The 23,359-nt window shown below is 41.8% G+C and overlaps 1 protein-coding gene across 3 annotated transcripts in view; it reads right to left on the bottom strand.

Moving 5' to 3' along the window:
- NCKAP5 (NCK associated protein 5) overlaps nucleotides 1-23,359 on the bottom strand; it is a 671,283-nt gene that overhangs the window by 232,750 nt on the left and 415,174 nt on the right. The window lies entirely within an intron of this gene.

Genomic DNA, 23,359 nt, shown 5'->3' with positions numbered 1-23,359 from the left:
CATACTTATTTTAAAGATTGTTTTAAAACACAATATTATCAAGGGTAGTTTAAATGATTTCGTTGTTGTACACGAGCATAAGTGAAAACCCCTTTGAAAGCTATGTCTTGGCTCATGGATTTCACAAGAATAGGGTTGTTTTTCTGTAAGAATCAAGTGGGGGCTCAAGTTCAAATAAGAGATTTGATTCCAGAAGACTAAATCCAATACCATTATTAGACTGAAGTAAGCAGCCCGTACAGCACTGGCTTCCACTCTGCCTTCATTACTAAATGGTCATCTCACTATGAACATTTTAGATTAAGTTAAACTAAGGGTCTCATTATGAGTCTGGTTGTCTTCAGACCGCCAGACTCACAGTGGTGGTCGGACCGCTGCACTCCTGGAAGTCAGACCGCAAGATCACGACCCTGGTGGTCAGACTTGCCAGGGGACCACCGCCACTACCAGGAACATGGTTCCTGATGGGTGCCGCCGGTCGGAGTCATGGTCAGCCACGGCGGTTCTGAGTTTAGCGCCGCCGCGCTGCTCACAAGTCTTTCTGCCAGCCTTTTCATGGTTGGGTCGCTGCCATGAAAAGACTGGCGGAAAGCCAGTCCTGGAGGTCAAAGGGGGACCCCTGTCCATGGCATGAGCAGTGCAGGGGCCCCCCTGCCAGCACCATCGTCGTAATGAGGCACTAAGGTCCTCATTACAACCCTGGCGGTCAAAGACAGCCAGGGCTGTTTTGGAGGTTGCACCGCCAACAGGCTGGTGGTGCAAACTTGCGGATTACCACGTTGGTACCGGTGGTTGTAATCCGCCAGGGCAGCGCTGCCCAGTGGATTACGAGTCCCCTTCCCGCCAGCCTTTCCATGGCGGTTCCGGCTGGCGGAAAGGGCAGTGCAGGGCCCCACTGGCACAGCCCCACACAGCTTTTCACTGTCTGCACAGCAGACAGTGAAAAGTGCGACGGGTGCAACTCCACCTGTCGCACGGCCGCAACACCGCCGGCTCCATTTGGAGCCGGCTCCCTTTGTAGCGGCCCATATTCCCGCTGGGCCGGCGGGCAGAAGCTCTGTTTCCGCCCAGCGGGGATGTCATAATGGGCACCGTGGGAGTGCGGTTGCATTGCCGGCCGCACAGCGGTTACAACTTGGCAGGTGGCGGTTGCCGCCCGCCAGTGTTGTAATGAGGCCCTAAGTCTTTTGTGCATCACAACCCTCTGAAAATGTAAAAAAGTAAACTGCTTATTTAATAATCAGAAAGAAATTCAATAGACTCTTTTGAAGCTGGAATTTCAGGTCAGCAAACTGAGGCACAACTGCGAGAAAGCCTAGTCTAGAGTGAGACAAATGCAATTACAATTGAGTCAAAAGTCAGCAATCTTTGTGAAGTTTCAGACAAAATATGAGCGGCACATTTCTTGTTTCTGTTTGACTGTACGCTTACTTATGTGCATGCTATTCAATTTTTGTGAATACTTTTCTTAGATCCAAGTATCTATGTGTGGGCCCTATCTAAGAAAGTGTTTTTTCATGTAAGTGGATAGCCAGTCATGATGCCTTCACATTGTGTTGGGGTCACATGGGAACGTTGTTGAAGAACTGTCCTAAATGTAAAGTTATCAACTGAAGAATATTCATATTAGCTCTAAATAAATGTCGAAGTTAAGGCATTTTGTGTACGGAAACACAGTGGATCACTTCATTCATTATGTATTCTTTTTCTTATTTAGGTATTTTTGCTTAAGATATTTCCAGGAGTCAGAGTGTTGCATAGGACGTCCTAGTGCAGTGGAGGGAAAAGGGCGCTTTACTTGGGGTTTACTTGGGGTGGCAAACAGCATGGAAGAATTGCCTCTTGGTACTCAAATAAAATATGCTATTGTTACCAAGCACAATGGTACTGCTCTTATAATCTTCACAGGACGAAATACTAAGACAACCATGCCAAGTTTCAAAAAGAGAGCTTTTCAGGTTGCATACTCATCTCAGTGTGCTAAATGCACTGAACTATCACATCGGAACAGCAGGCGGTTGCATCACTTTAAATATAATTTATTCACCTCACTGTGCAATACTGCCAGGGAACGTGAATGCCCTTTGGCATGTGGAGTTCGCAATATAACAAACCAAAGTTAATATTTATATGTTCCTGTAGACACAGCAAACATCATTTCCCAGCACTAAAGCCAAAATCTCCAGAACTTTGCATCAAAATAATCAATGAAACAGCTTTTAAAATATGACCACCATCAAAAGACCCAATTTGCTTCGGAAACCCGTCAATGTACAGCCAAGCAGTGAGAGGAAGGGAAGGTTTATGGCTGACGGAGCGCAGCCGACATTGTATCGTGCTGTGAAGAAGAAAAGGCAATGGGGTTTAAAGGTCAGATGTCAAGCTGAAAACCAACAAGCCTCTCAGAATCCTATGAAGGTATCACTGATGAAGGTCAAGCAGAACAAAGTTATGACGGTGAACTTTAAAAGTACTAGCAGACTGTGAGGACCCCGGTTTCCATGTGCATTTCTTGTTATTCATACAGAGCCATTAGTCTCTTTATAGAAAGCTTTATTGATCGACACAGACACTCATTTGTCATGCCCCGTACAGTACATTAAGAGCTGTCCGAGTACTTCAAATGCACTCAGCATTTTTTCCTTCATGTTTTTAGCCTACAATTTAATACACATTTGTGATCTCAAGGCTTCAGAGCTAGAATAGAAGCAAAGTAGCAGTAAAAAGCAGAAAAGCAGAGAGCAGAGATATATAAAATGGATTTTTGTGTATTTTTTTACACAACTATTGCCAATAGCTACATTTATTTACTACCATGTTTCTGTGGACTGGACTCGAAGGGCCACAGTCAAAATATAACAGGGCTCCTGTGGATTCACACAAAAGGCTGCAGATCAGGGGAAAAAAACCTTAACCAAAATACTTCTGCAAACTTAGGATAAATAAAGATTGAATCTATAACATTTCACATAGGAGCCACATATAACATTATTGTCCGACACAAAGAATATCGAAACCCAAATATTAGTAAAACATTTTTTACTCATTGTTTAATATTGTCCAATGAAACACCACTTAAAACAAAATAGATACATCATTCATTTAATGTGAATGATAACATATCTACATAATCAAAAGAACACATACTAGAAGACTAATCACACTTCTCACCCCACCCACAGCTAAAAATGAATTTACTCTCACCAGACCATCATCTTCCATACAACACACACTCCACTCAAACTCTAAAACATGCCACTTAGAGTATACAAGTCCCATATGTTGCAAAAACATTGGTAGTCCAACTTATCACTTCATTGCATTACTTTAAAGAAAATAATCAAATCTTTAGAATGCTCAATGTTGGTTATCAGCAACAATTCATATAGTTAAAGATGGTACTAGATGCCACATTAGGTAAACTCTCAAAGTACTGATCTTCCTGGGCCTGTGACCAGCGCTTATGGGTGTTTTGGTAAAGACCGCAGAAACATGCGGAATACTTTCTTCAGAGCGCACAAGTTCTAATACACAGGTCAGGGGTGGACCTCCACTCTAAAAGTAAAGACACGTATACACATTGGCCCTCATTACGACCCGGGTGGTCAGTGTTAAAGTGGTGTTAATATCGCCAACAGGCCAGTGGAAAAAAAAATTGGATTTTGACCCTGGCGGTAACCGCCATCACAGATACCACTTTAACACACCGACCACCAGGGTCGTAATGGCTGCTGGGCTGGAGACTTCGGTCTCTAGCCCAGCGGGCCGTCACAATCCCACCCTCAGGATTACGACCCGGCCTACCGCCATGGTTTTTGTGCCAATCTTGCCGCCACGAAAACCATGGCGGTAGGCACTATCAGTGCCAGGGAATCCCTTCCTCAGCACTGACAGGGGTCTCCCCTGCCCCGTACCCCTCCCCAGAGTCCTCCCCCACACTCCCCCTCCCTCTCCCGCACATGTACACACGCACACCCATATACACACATGCACACACGCGTACCCACATCCACTCACGCATGCACACATACATACCCACACACCGCAACACACACCAACATACTTTGTCACACACACGCATTCACAACACACAACTTACACTCACATTCATTCACGCACTCATTCAACGCGACTCACACCAGCACGCCCGCATACCAAAACACACACACACACACAGAACACCCCCCACAAGCACACAACACCCCCCACCCCTCTCTCCTGTCAGAAAACCCGTCTTATCTGCTTGCAGGGGGTCCTCCGGCTGGAGACGGGATGCAGCGCTGCTGTCAGCAGCAGCGTCCACCAGCAAACCACAGCAAGGCTGTATCATTGCTCATGATACGGTCGGCGGTGTTTTGCTGGTGTGGCAGTGCTGCTGTCAGCAGCGCCGCCTTACTGCCGTCTGCCGCCATGACCGTCGGTGGTATTCTGCCAGCCTCGTCGACGGTCACAATACGCTTAGATGGTTGGTAGCCACGGCGGACGCATGTTGGCGGATGTTGCTGTGGCGGTAGGCGGCAGTTACTGCCAAAGTTATAAAGAGGGCCATAGAGTCAAAATCTGCATGGGACCTCCATCCCATAGGAGATCGCAGGTAGAAATCCTCACAGTGTGACAAGGTCTAAGGCCAAAGAGATTAGACCTGGGAATCAAAGATGCTACATGTTCCTTAATGCAAGAAGCCTCGAAGGATCATCACGCTTGAAAATATACTACCAGTGGGGCAAGAAAACGTGTCCAAGCTGCCTGCAAAATACAGAAAAAAGAAACGCTTCACACAGGGAAAAGGGCCACTATGAAGTTGACTACCCAGCTAGTACAAACCGGCTGTTTACTGGTGTGGACTTGCCACCCTCCCTGTCGCAACAGTAAAGAGCTGTATTTACACTGCCAAGAGGAGTCTGTCTTTCTTTTTATTTTTTTAAGTTCCCTTGCAAAAATATTTACATATATTCACTAAAAAACGAAGGCACATTGCTGTCGTCAATGTTGTAATTTCTGATGTCAATAGTAATGTTATAAATAATGCCATAGAATATCTCATGAGTCATGTAATACTTGAAGTCATAAGCAATGCATGAGGAGCGTGCAAGTTATAGTTTCTTCATTTAGCTATAGCTGGTGAATTAGTGTTATTTTTTTAGTTTAAAAGGCTACGATGTAACTGTTTCACCTAATATCATACAACAATTGAAAAAAGCATGGTTTCTTTACAAAGCAAAGCTGAGATGGCACTAAAAAAAATATAGAGTTAGCATGTCCAATGAGAGGAATAGAGGATCACAAAAAAAAAACCTCTTAGCAGAATTTATGAGATGACTTTCATTATGTAAGTAGTATTTATTTGATTTATAAACAACAATCACTAATTGCATTTAAAGGGCATTCTGATGAGTCAGGTTAAAATACTATTTTATGGTAAACTACTCTAAATTTAGGAGTCGGTACCCTGGCTGCCATGGAAAGTTAGTGCCCACCCCTATTGTGCCCCTTGATTGTTTTGAACGGAGTTGCCATAGATAGGGCTGCAGGTGGGGAGAAGAGACACTGCTGTAACATAAGCCTGCATCACAGGAAGTCAGAAATCCAAGGACATATGTCAGAACACAAACTTGCACGGTCAAGTCTGCATCTGCAGGTGTCAGAATAGCATTATTGTAAACTGGTCGGAATTGACTGAATATGCATTTTCTGACTACTTGCAAATCTTATTTAAAAGCAAATTCATTTTAATCAAGGCAGATCTTGTCGTAATAAAACGCTCAACAAAGTCAAAAATGTGAATACATCGGGAATGGCAAAAATTTTAAATTTCAATTAAAGAACAATATTTCTGTAGCCAAAATTCTGAAGCGGCGGTGTAAAACTGGGGTCATCAAAATCATACATCATAAAAAGTGTTAACTTCAGATATTACTAGGTACCTATGAGAGGATAGTTAAATTTGTCATGAGCGGTAGGTGTACACACAGCTGAGTAGTGATGGAGTTCTTGAGCTAAAATAAGAAGAACTCACCTGCAGCCAGTAACAAATTATAGTCTACTGTAGTGACTGACATCTTAATTGCCCTCTCTCTTCTCCCACTGCTAACATTACTTACCTTAACCCTTCGAGTTTAATGTTCTGTTTTAAATACAAATGAGGCCTCTCATGAAGGTTTCATTAGGAAACTAAATCAGATTAGAGCTACTGACTGAGCAGCTCCAGTGCAAGGGTTTTGAGATATAATGCCATTTCCCTATCTGGGCTCTCTCTGTACCCTAGCAAGATGGCTAGTTTTGAAGCCAGTGGTTGCAAATGGGCACTCTCCTGTGGACTTTTGTAGTAGTTCTATAATTCACATATAGTAGTTTCCTGTAGTAGCCACAACGAGCCCTAGTCCCGGTACTGAGACAGGTTTTACTACGAATAAAGACAAAATAGGCGTTTAGCTTCAACTGCATCCACTAAAACTATAAATGAGGAGAAGAAAATGTGTCAGAAACATATCATTCCTGATTATAGAATTTGAAGCATCTTGCCACATCACTCTGTGAACGGGGTCTTTGTTTCCCATTTTACTTTTAAGAATTTTTAGGGCAAGAAAAGTTAGTGCAGGTGAAAATAGAGTACAGGATCACAGCATGTGTCAGTGGTGTAGCAGGCTGGACTACTTCAAGAGCATACTAAGCCACTTCAGAGTATATAATAGGAAGATAGAAATAGGGTCGTAATTTCAGCAATTAACACATTCACCTGGGGCGTAGACATTTCTTAGTCAGGAACATCTTATACTAATGAAGCCGTTATGTGGTATGTTTGCAATTTGTGGTGTACATGCGTTCCTTAGGGTGTGTGTGTCAGAACTTGTTTTTAAGGGCCATTCTTTAATAGGTGCAGTTTATCTTCAATGGCACCATGGCCGTATCTAACGCCTGTTGTCCACTGTCAATGGTATTACACTAATCCCCCTGCAGAATGTGGTAAAGGGCCTTCAGCCTCCCATATCTCACATACATTCATAGCCCTTAGGCTGAATGAGAAGCACGGAGGGCGGAGGTACTCCTAAACTGTAAGGAGTCGTTGGCCCCTGTTACGCCCTTGCTGTCTAGAGCAGGAGACTGTACCCGCTCAAGCTGCAGGTAATCTATAGCATAGCACAGTGATGGCGTTCTTCAGTTGGGAACTTGCACATCGCTCTCACTGTTTTGTTCATTTCGTTTTGGGCAGTATTATTTTGCTTTCAATAAATATGTTCGTCTTAACTTGGCTTTTCCAATGAGCATCATTTGACTTTGTCTTCTAGGAAGCCTTTGTAAATTCCAATGCTGTCGGTTTAAAAACTGGTTCAATTAATTCTAACTCCACTCATCCACAATGGCTGTCAGTACTTTCAAAACAATTGGAATCATTCAAATACAATGCAGTTTTGAAATTATTGGTTTAATGAAAAACTCTAAAATTAAAAACTGAAACATGAAATACAAAAATTGATGCTGTTGACTTATGCATTCGTTTTTGAAATTTACATGAACAAGCTTAAAAAGACTCACAAACACACATATGGAAGCACACACATACAAGAATGCGCATAGAATCACCTGTACTCACGTTAAGGGGACGATGCACCATTTAATGGAATGTAGGAATTTGGGATGATTGTTCTTCTTAAATATGTATGTCCAGAAACAGTTGTGAACCGATTCATGCAGCTGAGAAGTCTCCCTCCTCTAGCCTAAGCCCTTGGGACACAGGTGAATCTTAGTTTCTCCCTCCTCTAGCCTAAGTCCTGGGGACACACGTGAACCTCAGTTAGCCAGTTTGATGCCCTTTTCAAGAACTGCCAACTTTTCAAACCTTAAATAGATTAGATCGCTATAGCTATTGCACACTCACTACTTCTCTCCCCATGTACTGCTAATCTGTGGACTTATTTGATCTCACATGAGTTACAGAAAGAACACCCACAAAGATCTTGTAAAGAATTTTCCTCAATACCTGCAAGTTATCCAAAAGCTCAAAGTCTCCATCTTTATAGTCTCTGGATTGGTTTACACTTTCCAAACAGCATTACGCATAAATATATCTGCCCAGCTCAAGGGCAAAGCCTCTTATTTTTAAACTCCAAGTCTTCTCTGGACTAACACCCACACATTCTTTAAGATAAGCTGCCACCACTTGCCACGTTGCATAATATGATATTGAGAAAAGAGATCGAGGCCCAGCTTGCAATCAATTATGAAATGGATCCTTTGTCCTTCACTGGAAACTGTCTCCAACCCACTTCACCTTACTAAAATGGCCGTACCTATTTTATCATAAGATGCTTTATCAATGATGGAGTACGATGTATTGCTTGTCAAGTTCATGTCTTTATTTTATTTGAAGTTCAAATACATCTAACTTATTTGATTGTTGGAAACGATTTTCTGTGAGGAATGTTTCCACTTCCTGAACTTTACCTTTCTAGATGGATTGTGCAGAGAGAAGCAATACCTTATCAAAAGCCTTTAACTTTTCAAAAGCTCTGAAGATGGCTCAGTGAGTTGAACAATCACTGTTGTTATCTGTGATCTGCAACCCACAAGTTTGAAACAAAGATCTACTAACTTAGCCAGCCATCCTTTCACGGTAAGTACCATTAAATTGAGTGATAGTCACATCTGATATCTAATGTTCTTAGAAAAGGAAGAAGTCAGTTATGAAGAACTATTTTAAACAGTAGTTAATAAAAAAATAATGTTTGCAAAGTTACACCAAACACTTTCTTTGATGGCATATCACATTATTAAAAGAAAAAACGGAAGAAAAAAAAACATCATACCACACTGGCTTGTCTTTATATTTCAGACCATTGGTTTTTCCTAATAGCTGTTTTCATTATTTGCTTTATATAATTTGATATTAAAGCCATTGTTGTAACTCCTTGTCTCAGTGCACTTCTTCATGCAATTAAAAAGGTTCTGTTCATTCAGTGTTTGAAAGTGACACCATGGGGGCCATTAATTGGACCCACGGGCAGGTCCTGCTAATATGTTTAGGGGTTTTCATGGGGGAATAGCTGGATTGATGTTGTATCAGACTTATGGCAATGACACAACCATAGCAGACATATTATTTTTAAATATTTGTAAACAGTAAACGTGGATTAACAAACAGAAATGCAAGAGCAATGGACCTTATTAGAAAGAACATTACATGTTTGGCATAAATGGCTGATGTTCCTTCTGATAGTTGAACATTCTTATTATGAACCTGGTCAAATGAAAAATGCGTAAAACTGACAAAGTGAAAATTATTTGGGAATGTAACCTCCATGCTGAAATAACATTGTGGAATGTTCATGAGTTTTTGTTCTATTTTGCATTCCTTAATGCAAATGGTGTTTTCCACTAATTTATGTGAAGCAAATTTTACATATAGGTATTGATGGTATCGCAGTGAAAATAAATGTGGCCTATGACCCATATTAATTAAAGCATTTGCAGTAATGAACACAAATTCACTCATTTTTTACTACAGTGCAAAGGTCATCTTGTAGTTTATTAATACCATACAGCGAACCTGATATCAGAAAAACACTGTTTATTGAACTCACAAATTAAGTATGACAATTACTTTACACACTGAATCAATTTGCCTAGGGTCACAATGCTTCTTCAAAATAATTCTATCACACTGCACAAATGTATCCCTTTGTATCCTGGTTTTGGTTACACATAAAACAAAAATAAACATAAAAAATGTCATGGTATAAACTATGTATACAAATGTGCAGAATGTAATATGCTGTTTATCATAACTGTTGCCGGGTGGGGAGGGGCAGCGTGTCACACTACAGACTTTACCTACAGTAGGTCATGCAGTAAAAAAATAGCATATTACACTCTGCACATCAGAGCATGTGTATATAAAAGGTTAACGTGGTGTTATGGTTGGATTTAATATGTTTGGAAAACCTCTCAAGATTATAGGGAGATGGGAGTGGTGGCAGACGGAGATTCCAGTACAAATATTTACATATGGGGGAGGGAAGTGGGTGTTGATGGCGATCGGACAGGGTGGCAGGACATCATGGGGAATATTTATGCGAGGCTTGCCCTGCCGGAGCAGCATTTTTTTTATGCTCCCGATGCGCAAGCCTTTCAACCATATCTATGAGGCCACGCAAAGCCACATTCTGCAGCACACAGAGAAAGAGGAAAACGTCTCACAGGATTGTTTTTGTGTAGGAAATTGCCCTTTCCTGCACAAAAACCACCCAGCATTCAACACAGACACTCTTGCACCATGATGCAAGGGCGCCTGCGCTGGCACTAGGCAGCCAATTGTGCACCAGTGCAAGGGGAAAGTACAGGAATGTACCTTATTTTATACATATGGTGCATTCCTGTGCTTTCCCATTGGTGCAAGGCAGCACTGCAAGAAGTCTTGCGGCCCTGTCCCACACCAATTCCCCATAAATAAGCCCCCATGTGTTTAGTCACATATTCAGTGCTGAGAAGGAGAAAGGGTTCGTACTGGAAGGGGGTGAAGGTCATATTTCTTTTGTCTTTTTCTTAACCCCTACCCTATTCATAGCGCTTGCGCAAGGGATGAAATTAGGGTCTCATGGGTGACTATACCCAACATAAATTGATGCCTTCACTAAGTGTGACATCACTGACAACTCAACCTTAACTCTTGTTTTCTATGTTGTCACACTGCATCCACACCCTGAAAAACATCCGTTGTTGCTGGCTCCCATGTACAATTCTATTTGCTCTGAACATCACAAAAACTACCCCAAGTTCTTCATTATGTTCTCGAAGAACAGCTTGAGAATTATCGCGTTAAACTTAAACAAGAATAGAGCTGTCATTTTGCTCACCGGAAGAATGGATGGCGATGAAACATGACTGGCATTGTGCACATTTGGCAGCCCATCAAATCTGAAAGGCTGTAAAATACCACCACTGTCAGATAATACATGCTTTTCTCCAGTAGGACATGGCAGCTGCTAATTTTCTGAGAATTCATTGCTGTGGTAAATCATTTACCACTGTCTAAGAACTCTTGTAAAGTGCATGGTCGCGAACAATCAAACTAATTAATTTTACCCTGTAGCGTTTTAATTGAATATTTCAAAATGCCCTAAACGGATCTAAGACTTTACCTGTTTTAGTATGACATTGTGAGGGATTGGTATATTAAGCATAAGTTTATGAACGAACTTAGATGAGTATTTATGACACCACCTTTGCAGCAATATGTGTATGTAATAAGCGTGTGATAAAGTACATAAGGCGACAAGAAACAGCACAGTATTTATTCCACACCACCAATGGGGTAATGCCATCAAATGGGTGCCCACCAAGGCCTTTTAATTTTATTTGTTTTAAAGGCTATTATTAACATGGACGCTGCTTCAAACAGTTTTTAATAAGTTTGCAGTCACGGTCTTGTAACTTTTTGGCCAATAATAGGTGACCTAGAGCAATGAGTGGCTTGGACATATGGGTACTTTTTAATTGAATTTTGAATTGTTAAACACTCTTTGGAAGCGCTTTTTTTTAAAAAATAGACTCAAATCACCGCCATGATGTGGAGTGTCATAAATATGTGGTGGCTCAAAATAAGTGCTGTTGTCAAGCACTGGCAGTAGCATAACTTAAGCACCACACCAGTTATCTCTTGAAATTAAGAGGATGGGTGCGGTATTAAGGCTACACTTCTCCTTGATTACCACCTCCCTGTTATGGTTTGAGTTGGGAAGAATGTCCATCACTATGATTACCAGCCAGTTTTTCCTATTCTGCAAAATTCTTCGAAAGGATATCACACAAAGAGGGATTGATAACATCGCTCACCTACACAAATAATGATGTGGTGCATTTCTTAAATCACACCTCATGTTTCACACGCGGGCTATGTCTAAATGATTGTACCAATAAAGAACTACATGGAAATTCATAGAAACACATTTCAAGACAGATTGAAGGTGCAGTAAATTTCTTGTACATTGTTTTATTAATGTATGAGACAGGATTAATGGCTGATTGCGAGAAAGATGTAATTTTGTAAAACTGTAAAGATAAAGCGATCTTTCCAAGTGTGATAATACTAGCTAGAAAAATGTAGACTGCCTAAAAGTACTTTCACCTTTGAGTAGTACATGCACTCCTGGATCAAAGTCATTGCATTCCAGTAAAGAATTCAGGTGTAAAATTAAAATGGTTGTACTCACAGGCTGACAGTTGTACCTTCTCATCATGACCAGGGTGTCCTAATTTATACGTAAATTACTAAATACACGATTGGGAAAAGATTATTCATTATGACAAGATCTATAGTTTTAAGACACTTTGGTACGTGGCAAGCAGCATGCCTTTCACCCGTTTCAGGTTTGAAAACTCAATAGCCAAACCTATGAAAGAAGCAATCATTTTCATTGGCTTGTCATTCTGATAGTTTGCTGTGTCTTTGCTCCTACCCGGCAATTTATTTAGTTGCAGCAAAATCCATGTCTTGCAACTGGGACCTCCATGCATTACATCTAGAAACACCCTTATTGATGTGAAACAGTTGAAACACATAGTGTGAAAAGTGGCAGACTGACTTAGATTGGTTCAACAAACTCCTTCATGAAACTTCACAGAGAATGGTTAAGATATACAACAGGTGTATTTTTCACAGAATGTATGCACTCCTTTTAGTTTATGGTACACCACTAAAATGATTATGTTAATATAGTAACACCACTGCTAGCGAATATTTGATGAATTAAAAACAAATTTGAATCTGTATTGTTGGCCAAAATAGAATGTTCTGATTTAAGGAGTTACGTCAGTGAATGGAATAAAATAAGTGGAAATTAGGTTGTTTTCTGCATAGCCTTTGAGCTGAGTGCTCTAACTGATGTTAAAGGTCTTGAACCCGAGTTACAGACCCAAGCCTCAGGTAAGGGCTCACTTCTAACAACTGGGATTGACTGAGGCAGAAGGGCTGTAAGGCATTAGGTCATTCCTCCCACTTAGAGTAGAAAGGTTTAAGATACAACTATTGTAATGGAACTTCATTCTTTCCAATGGTATAGCATTTTATTATCTACCTTCAATATCCCATTTGCCATTTAACCCACAAATGTGGATGACCAAATAACAGTGATACATTTACTAGATCTGTGATGTCCAGAACCGGCCACAAAGGCAGGGTACATGCCAGAGTATCTGGATATCTATATGAGATATGTTTAAAATGATATACATTAATTGGAATCAGTTACCTATTCAAACATCCAAACACAATATCAGCAAATGCATTCTATACATACACCACAAACAAACCTCATACAGATCTCAACGTCTCAACAACCACTACTCAACAGTACAAACCACACCTATACTCCATTCTACCCCAACTACAACACTATGGCACCTTCATTCTCACACACAATACAACTCCATCCCATACCATTAACACATCAACACATTACAAACACAACACAAAGCCACATCACGCAAAACTGTAATCTATCCAGACACACACTCCATGTTCATACAAAACTCCAGTTCTTTCCTCTATTTACTAACAGCAAACCCCTTTTTATAATGACAAAACCTCTACTCCTCTACTCAGCCTTTCATCACACCATCAACAAACACCCTCCTCCTCTTTGTACCAATTACACACAACTATAGATCCCTTACACTCTAATCCACCCCACATATTACCTCTTCCAGTGATCAAATCTAACACAACCATAACTCTTGTCCATCCCCTCTTACTCACAACATACACTCTTGTCCAAAACACATCACAACCCCCTATAATTTACAAACACCACTCATCAGTAGTAAATCAAATACAAATTCTTCACAAAAAACACTACAGCCATATCTCCCCTCACCACTCCACAAAAACAAAACAACACACACACCAGAACATCGGAATCACAACAACATTCAATATACTTTCCATCATACCCACTACCATTCTCCTCACTACACTAATAATGCAAATCCAAAACCAACTTTACTCCAACATTCACATTCTTCACCAACATCTACCACAAACATCCCAACTCAGCAACATTCATTCACCCGCCTCTCATCCATTGCACAATTTAGAGTCTTACAATATGACATACATGCTCCACAACCACCCCTAACCCATACTCCTTCCACCCTAAAGAGACGCAAACAAAAGATACAACATGCCAGCCTTCATATTTTCGCATACCCATGTCAATTACACAAGAAGGCTACTAACAACACAACTCACCATCTTGCTCACAACTACCATCTCAACCACCAACACACCTAGACCCAACAAAAAGCCTGCTAAGCCTGCTGGAGGAGGAACACAATATAGAAAAACAACACTATTGTGACCTTCATACAGTTAATATCAATACTAATGACACACCTACAAGTTCAAAATATACTGATAACTCCTCAACAAAACAAAATATCACCACCATCAAAACACAATCTCTAAACTTCCTACTCATAAATGCTCAATCACTCTCTATATACAAGTTCCACATCTACGACCTACTCACTGACACACAACCTGACTTACTCTTCATTACTGAATCATATTTAGGAGATGACATGGCCGCAGTGTTGCATGAAGCCATTCATCCAGGCTAGCAAACCCTCAGACAAAAACGTATTTGTAAAAAAGGAGGTGGATTAGCTGTTATATTCAAACAAGCAATACATCTCAGTAAACAGACAACATCTCCATAAAAGGTTGTGAGGTCCTCTTTCCCGGATGCAACCGTACACCAACTTCTTCCTGTAATTTCTTCCTCCTTTACAGACCACCACCTAGCAATTCTACATTCCAAGACACATTTCTAGACACTGTGTCAAACCTTCTAACAGTATACTCCAACCTATGCACTCTCGGGGACCTAAACATTTGGTTTGACAAACCCAATGTGCCCCATCCAAAAGCTATCATCACTGGCCTAGTCACACTGAACCCACATCAGATTGTACACAAACCCACACAAATCGCTGGGCACATCATAGATGTAGTTTTTGCAAACCCAGAACAAGTTACCGTTCACAGCATCACACCAGTCACATCGTCAGACCACTGTTTGGTATCTTTCCAATATAAAACACTCCACATCAACACACCCAAAACAACCTTACATACATCCACCTATTGACCATGGAACAAACTCAATTTTGAACACTTAGAAACACAACTAACAGCCAACACAGATCTAGACATAATACATCTGTTCAAAAACTTTACAAGTGGCTACAGGAAGCTTTTGATTTCCAAATGCACTAAGATAAACTAAATGGGACAAAAGAAAACAAGCACCTTGGAGAAAGACAGAACTAAAAAAGATAAAAAAGATACAACAACAAATCAGAAGGCTGCAACGAACATGGGTCAAATCAAACAACATTCAAGACAAACTTCAGCTATGCTAACTTAACAGGATATACAAATAAAGAATCAAAAAAGCTAAAACGAAGGTATTAATCAGACAGAATTCAAAATGCAATATCTGAAAATAAAGAATTTTATAAAATTCTCAACGAATTTCGCAAACCTGGATGCATGGAAGGAACTCATCCCACTACTCAAGATTTAGCAGGCAAACTGGCAAATCATTATACAACCAGAGGAGACATGTCAGACTCCTATTTAAAACAAAGGAAAACCATCAGCACCAACCTGTTTCCAAAAATCCCCCCCAAGAGTAGGCCAACCCAGCCTCTGCACTCCTTTAAACAAATATTGCAAAGTGAATTTATGGATCTGGTCAAAGCAAACAGGCCTTCTGGCTGCTCTTCTGACCGTTGTGCACCACCCTTGTTCAGGAATATTCTTTTATCTACCTCTACTGCCACATTAGTAAGAAGAAACATCAATAATTGTTTAACTATGGGAATCTTTCATGAAGATCTTAAAAAGGCATACATATACACGTTATTGAAGAAAACACACCTGGACCCGCAGGACCCCAACAACTACAGACCGATTACAAATGGTCCTTTCCTTGGCAAACTGATAGAAAGAGCAGGTTTCACCCAGATGTCACAATTCATTAAAGATAACTCCATACTTTCAGACTACCAAACTGGATTCAGCCCAGGAAGAGGCACTGAATCTGCCCTCATCGCCATCTGGGATGATCTTAAAAACACAATAGATTGCGATGGAGTTGCTGCACTACCTCTCCTGGTCCTCTCAGCTGACACAGCTGATCATGACAGTCTAAAACAAAGACTCTGCGAAGCCAGCATAGAGGGGGCTTCTCTTGACTGGATCACATCCTTCCTTCAAAACAGAACTAATGCCATCTATACTCCCCCTTTCTCATCCAAAATCTAATTCATAAAAGCAGGGATCTCTTAAGGCTCAATCATCTTACCAATGCTTTTCAACATCTACATGATGTCATGTCCAACAATGATTGATGGATTTCGACACTCATGCTACAACTATGCAGATGACGCACAACTACTCCTTAAATTCGAATGCCTCAAAGACATCGCAAACTCACAAATCTTTGGATGTCTCAGCGCCGTTGATCATTGGATGACATGGATACATCTCAAACTGAATACTTCCAAAACGGAAATACCCACATGTGGTGACTGGAAAAATTATAACCCACTCTGCTCCTGGCCTAACGATCTGGCGCCACCTCCTAAACTATGTAAGAAACCTTGGAATTACCATGGAATCCAAGTCAACAATGAATGCTTAAATGGACAAATTAGTAAGATCAAGCTTCATCAGCATGAAAACTCTGCGACGTAATTTCCCCTACCTCGGGTTTCCACAGAAGGTGCTGGGTACTATCTTGCTTGCACTATCTAATTTGGATTACGCCAATGGCTTCTACCATGGATCATCTCTATCCACTATGAAAAAACTGCAACGCATTCAGAAGTTGGCTGTCAGAATACTACTACATGTAAAGCCACTAACCCACATCTCCCCTGCCTTGAGGGCCCTACATTGGTTACCAGTTGCCAGAAGATCCACCTTCAAGCTACTTTTTATCACCCACAAAGCAATATATGGAGCAGGACTTTTCATCAGAAATAAAATCACTAAATACATTCAACAAAGAAACCTCCACTCAAGATTGGCACCCCGCCTCAAAACACCACCATACAAGAAAAAGACAGTAGGTGGTACATCCTTCCCTATTCAAGCAGCCAAACTATGAAATTCATTACCCCCAAATATGAGATCCATGGATAACTATCTTATCTTCAGAAAACTACTCAAGAGTTGTCTCTTTTCTACAAAATCACCATATTCAAACGGCAATGGACTGCATATCCCTGTCTACATAAACATGTTATAATTTGATTATGTGTATATGTCTAGATACGTATATTTCTTTGTACAAATACATATAATAACTATTTTATCTTACAATATATACATACTCTTTAGGTCTGTTTAACAAATGTATATTTTACTTCAATTAAATGTACATATGTATGTATTTGTAAGTGTAGATGTATTTATGTGTAGATATATTATATATACGTGTATGTTTCTACCTCTTTATATATGTGTATATTATTCTACACTTGACATGTTCATAGGTCATTGCATAGTGTCTATATAAATTGCTGATTAGATGCCTATGAGTCTCTGTTTTTTATTTTATCTATCACAATAAGTAAATATTATCTTAACTATTTATCTACAAGCAAGTCCACTCTCTGACTCACCCCAAACCCATTCTACTACTATGATCTCCAAAATAACCCTTTCAGACTCTTCCTCTACCCCTCCTGCCTCACCCCAAACTTCAGTTTATGACTATGATCTCCCAAACAACCCTATTAAATTCGCCCTCATTTATCTCTCCTTTGACTCGTCTCAAACTATAGTTCACTACTATGATCTCCTTAATCCCTTTCTACAGACTTTTACATCCTCCATCTCTCCTTTGACCCATCTAAAACCACATTTGACAACTATGATCTACTTAATCCCTTTCTACAGACTCTTACATCCTCCACCTCTCCTTTACTCATCCCAAACCTCATCTTACTACTATGATCTCCCAATTAACACTTCTAGATTTTCCCTCCTCTATCCCTCCATTATTCTATTCACATCAATTGACAGAAAGACATGTCCTCTACTCAAATTAACTCATACCTCGCTATAATAATACTAAAACCGCATTCCTATTTCCCTATACGAATCCACCACTAATCTTTTTGGGTTCCGGAGTCGCGTGCTATTCGATGAAAAGTGCTTTGATGCCTCGTCAGGGGTAGTAAGTGCTATATAAATACAAAAACAATTACAATATTCCGTGGATATTCTGATAATCAGGCATGAGCATGGCCTTTGATAACTAAGCGGGAATTCAAATTGTTACACTAATAATGGAAAACAGACACAATAACAAAACTGTTACACTTAAAACATTTCTAGATATCCGTATGAAATGTATGTATACGCAGGGAACTCATGTGAAAGGTAATCAGTTTCATAATTAGAGTTTATTTAAAAAAATCATGCCTGGCTCTGGCCTTCACTGATGTTACTGTACACACAAGTGTAAATTGTTAATTGCAAACTGCATGTGAGTTATGAGTGTGTATCATGTTAAATATACCAATAAAATATATTACATAATCAATTTCAAAATATTGACATAAAAATGCATTTTGTGTACTGGATACAGAGAAAAATAATGAAATATTATATGGAAAGCATATAATATTGTTAAGCAAGTATAAATGTCTAAACTACAAATATCGAAAAAAGGGATTACTTATTACAAATCTGCAAAAAGACATAACTGAAGAAGGTCTCCTTTATGCCCTTTAGTGGTGTAGAACATTTGAGCAAAATGAAGACAAAATATGAATTTGCTGAAGAAAATAATTTTCAAGAGCTTTCCCAGCAAATCAGAAACATCTAAATACATATTAGCAATCATGAAATTCAAAAAGATTTCAAAATGATTAACTTAATTTCTTGGCGCATGGTCATGATAATCTTGTCGTGGTTATTTTGCATCACTGTTATCAACTGATCTATATTCCAGAGCATATGGTTGGAGCCTATTGTTGGAAAATATACAAATATAGTTAAATTGCTATTTCTTAAACTATTTATTTTCAAAAAGTATTATTATTCAGCAGAAGGGTTCACATCTTTCCTTATGGAGAAACATGGCTATTCCCCAATAATACAATTCCAGCTATCAGTTCTCACCCAACCACTGCACTGCGATCAGATGACAAATGACTAACAAGCACTGGCAATGTCAATCGGCCAGTCCTTCCTAAGCCTGCATTTTTATAAATTATTCATTTTGCAATCATTCAATAAGCATTAAAAGTTTAAAAGTAATAAAATGTACAAATGTGACTAAGGGTTCAATCATCAATCAATCAGAATTTGTATAGTGCAGCGCTATCACCCTAGCGGGTATCTGGGTGCTGAGGATGCCCTGTCTCGATAAAAAAAAACATATTTAGTCTCCTTCTGAAGTCCACCAGGGAGGGAACAGTCAGGAGGTGGAGGTGCTGGTTGTTCCGAGACTTGTCTACGATGTAAGCGAAGCAGCGGCCTATGCTATGATGGATCCAGAGGGGGGGGTGCGAGGGCGGGCAAAGTGGAGCACAGGTGTCTTGCAGGGAAGTGGAAATGAAGTTGATGATTGATGTAGGAAGGTCCTTGGTTGTATAGAGCTTTGTACACAAGAGTGAGGATCTTGAACTCACATCTCTTCTGGATTGGGAGCCAGTGGAGATTTCTGAGGTGAGGGGTGATGCTGGTCCTGTTGCGGAGGTTTAGGCTGAGTCTGGCTGCTTTGTTCTGTATGGTCTGGAATCATTTGATGAGCTGGGTGGGAATTCCGGCGTAGAGAGTGTTGCTGTAGTCGAGTCGGCTGGTGACAAGGAAGTGCATGACGGTCTTTCTGGTGTCAGTAGGGATCCTTCTGAAGGTTCGACGGAACATGTGAAGAATGCGGGAGCAAGAAGAGGAGACTGAGTTTACTTGTTGTTTGATGGACAGTTGGCTGTTGAGGATGATGCTGAGGTTGCGTGCATGGTTTGATGAAGCAAGTGATGGTCAAAGTTCTGCTGTCTACCAGCTATGGTCCCCATGAGGAGGTGTTCTTCCCGAAGATCAAGACTTTTGTCAGAGTTTGGTTTGAGGTAGCTGTCTCTCATCCATATTGCTGTGTTGGTCATGTTGTTGCAGAAGTTGGTTTTGGCATTGCGGGGGTCCTCAGTAAGTGAGAGGATCAGTTGAGAGTCGTTGGCATGGGAGAATATGTTGAGTCTGTGGGATCCGACAATGTCTGTGAGGGGGATCATGTAGATGTTAAACAGGGTGGGGCTGAGGGATGATCCTTGTGATACACCACATGTGATGCTCTTGGGTGAGGAGGAGAAGAGAGGAAGGCTGATGCTCTGTGTGTGACCTGACAGGAAAGAGGGATCCACTTGAGGGTGTTTTGCTGAATGCCGATGTTATGGAGTCTGTTGAGGAGAGTGTGGAGGGAGACTGTATCGAACGCAGCAGAGAGGTCAAGGAGAGTTAAGGCAGCCATTTCTCCTCAGTCAAGGAGGGTACTCATGTCATCTGTGGCGACGATCTGTGTGGTCTACGTGCTGTGGCTGGCCAGAAATCCTGATTGTGAGGCATTGAGAAAGTGGTTTAGTTCCAAGTATTTGGTGAGCTGTGGGTTGATGGCTTTTAGTACTTTGGCTGGGATGGGGAGCAGGGAAATCAGTCTGTAATTTTTGAGGTTGTGGGGGTCGGCAGAGGTTTTATTTAGGAGGGGCCTGACCCCCGCATGCTTTCATCTGTCCGGTAGGGTTGCCATGGTGATGGAGGTGTTGAGAATGCTGGTTAGTTCTGTACTAATAGGGTTGGTTCCGAGGTTGAAGAGACGGTGGGGGCAGAGGTCGGTGGGTGCCCCGGAGTGGATGGACGACATGATGGCTGAGGTGGTCTGAGTGGTGATCAGGGGCCAGGTAGTTATACTGTGGCTGGTGTTTGCTGGTTGAAAGATATTGTAGAGGCTGAAAGTGGTAGTTTGGGGGTCAAAGTTGTTGTTAATGGTGGTAATCGTGCTGTGGAAGTAGTCTGTGAGGGTGTAGCAGAGTTATTGGTACGGGTGGATGGTAGTCTCTGTGGCTGTTGGGTTAGGGAAATCCTTGATGATTCTCAAGAGTTCTTTTGTGTGTTTTTTTGCGGTGTGGATGAGGGCGGTGATTGCTGCTCTCTTGGCTGCCTTGATGTAGTGATGGTAGTTACTGAGGGCTGTCTTGTAAGCAGCTGTGTCTGGGGGGTCCTTGGTCATGCGCCAGCGCTTCTCGAGTCCGTGGCCGTAGCAATTGGTGTTTCTGAGCTGAGGAGTGTACCATTTGGCTTGCTTGGAAGTGTTGTTGGCTTTTCCTGGTTTCAGCATTGAAATTCTGTTGGCTCATTCGGTGATCCAGTCGGTGAAGTTCTGCATGGCCTGGTTGAGGTCTGCCGTGGGCTCGGGTTGGAAGGTGCTTAGGGCCTGTGTCAATTGGATCTCGGTTATCTTGCCTCAGCACTGGTGGGGAGTGCTGAGGGATTTGGAGATGGTGCGCTGGGCGTTGGAGATGGTAAAGTGGACGATGTTGTGGTCGGTCCAGCTGAGTTCTGTGACATGGGTGAATTTGATTCTATCGCTGGAGGTGAAGATGGGGTCAAGCCTGTGTCTGGCTTTGTGCATGGTTTTAATGATCAGTTGGGTGAGGTCGATCTTGCTTAGGTTCTCTAAGAGGGAGGTAGAGTTGGTTTGTTTGAAATGAAAATTGAGATCACCAAGTAGTATGTAGTGGAGGGAGTGGATGGCAAGGGGGGTGAGGAGGCTAGAGATGGCATCGCAGCAGGCTGGACATGGTGCCGGGGGTCTGTAGATGAGGATGCCTCGCATTGTAGTCTTAGCATCGGTCTGTAGACAGAGATGTAGGTATTCCATGAGAGGGGTTGAGTCATCGTTGGTGATGGTGCATTGGATGGTTTACATGAAGATGACGGCAATGCCCCCGCAGTGCTTGTTGGTGTAGTCTTGGTGTATCACCTTGAAGCCATTCAGGATGGCCATGGCAATAGTTGGGTTTGAGGAGGGGGTTAGCCATGTTTCAGAGATAAAGGTGACATTCGGACCGTGGGTGGTAATGGTATCCCAGATTTCCGTGGCATGTTTGCAGAGGGTGTAGCATTAAACAGGATGCATTGGAGCGATTCTGGGTGTTCATAGTCTTCTGCGTGAAGGCATCGCAAGTGTCTGTATTCTTCTGTGTGAGATAGCGTGGTGTCAGTGTGGGCAGGTGGGCCAGAGTCGCAGGAGAAGTTGCAGTGTCGGAAGGTCACGGGTCCTTTGGACAACTGTGGGGAGGCCGCGAAGGGTGTTGGGGTGTCTTAAATTCAGGGCCCAGAGCTCCTTGTAATAGCAGAAGTTGGGGGAACCATGGGTCCTGGTGCTGTCCAGGCCCAGACGGGCTTGACTTTGGCATGCTGCAGTCTCCATTATAAGTCCTAGGAGGAGCTGTGGGGAGGCAGAAGGGCAGGAGCAGCAGCAGCGGGAAAGTGGCATCTGCAGACATGAGCGAAAGGCATGCGGAGGTGGCAGAGAGGCAGGTTAGCTAAGGTGCGGCTGGGAGCAGTGACCGGCCCAAGAGGTCAGGCACTGCTCACCAACACCATGTTGTGTCATCCATTTTAAATCCGAGGAAGTGGGAGGGCCCAGGGGGGAGGCGGGCCGGAGGCAGAGGCGGAAAGTGGCATCAGCAAACCGCAGAGGAATGCATGCGGAGGTGGCAGAGAGGCAGGTCAGCTGAAGTGCGGTTGGGGAGCTGTGACCAGCCCAAGAGGTCAGGCACATGCATATATTTGCAAAAAAAGTAAAAAATGACTCCATGCCATAAGGAATGAAAGAACAAGAATTAAATACAGAAATGAAAGCAGAGATTGGCACACCAGCATTAGAAAAGAAGTGAATTACTTTTTATTTGGCAGCAGAAACAAAGTGCCATCGCTCTGAGTGCACACAGCCAAAAGCAGAAGTGTGCGGACTTATTGCACCCATGATGGAAGTTGTGGTGGGTGAAAGTAAAATGTAAATGACAGCGGAACAGACCAAAGGATCACGAAGGCTGACTGAAAGGCCCTGTGGATAGATGTATCCTGATTTCCCCAACACAGGGACCATCTTCTCTAAAATGACTTTACTTTCAAGCCCCTTGCTAATGAAATAAACAACTAGTGCATTTGCAACCAGGCCATGTTTGGGCTATGCAATTTCTGTCGCAGCCGTCATTAACAGAAATCCCTTGCTTTCGTACCACTATACATAAGAAATATGACTGAAACCTGAAATCTGAAATA

The sequence above is a fragment of the Pleurodeles waltl genome, chromosome 3_1 (assembly GCF_031143425.1).
Source record: "Pleurodeles waltl isolate 20211129_DDA chromosome 3_1, aPleWal1.hap1.20221129, whole genome shotgun sequence".
Lineage (NCBI taxonomy): Eukaryota > Metazoa > Chordata > Amphibia > Caudata > Salamandridae > Pleurodeles > Pleurodeles waltl.
This window is presented reverse-complemented; position numbering and strand designations above follow the sequence as displayed.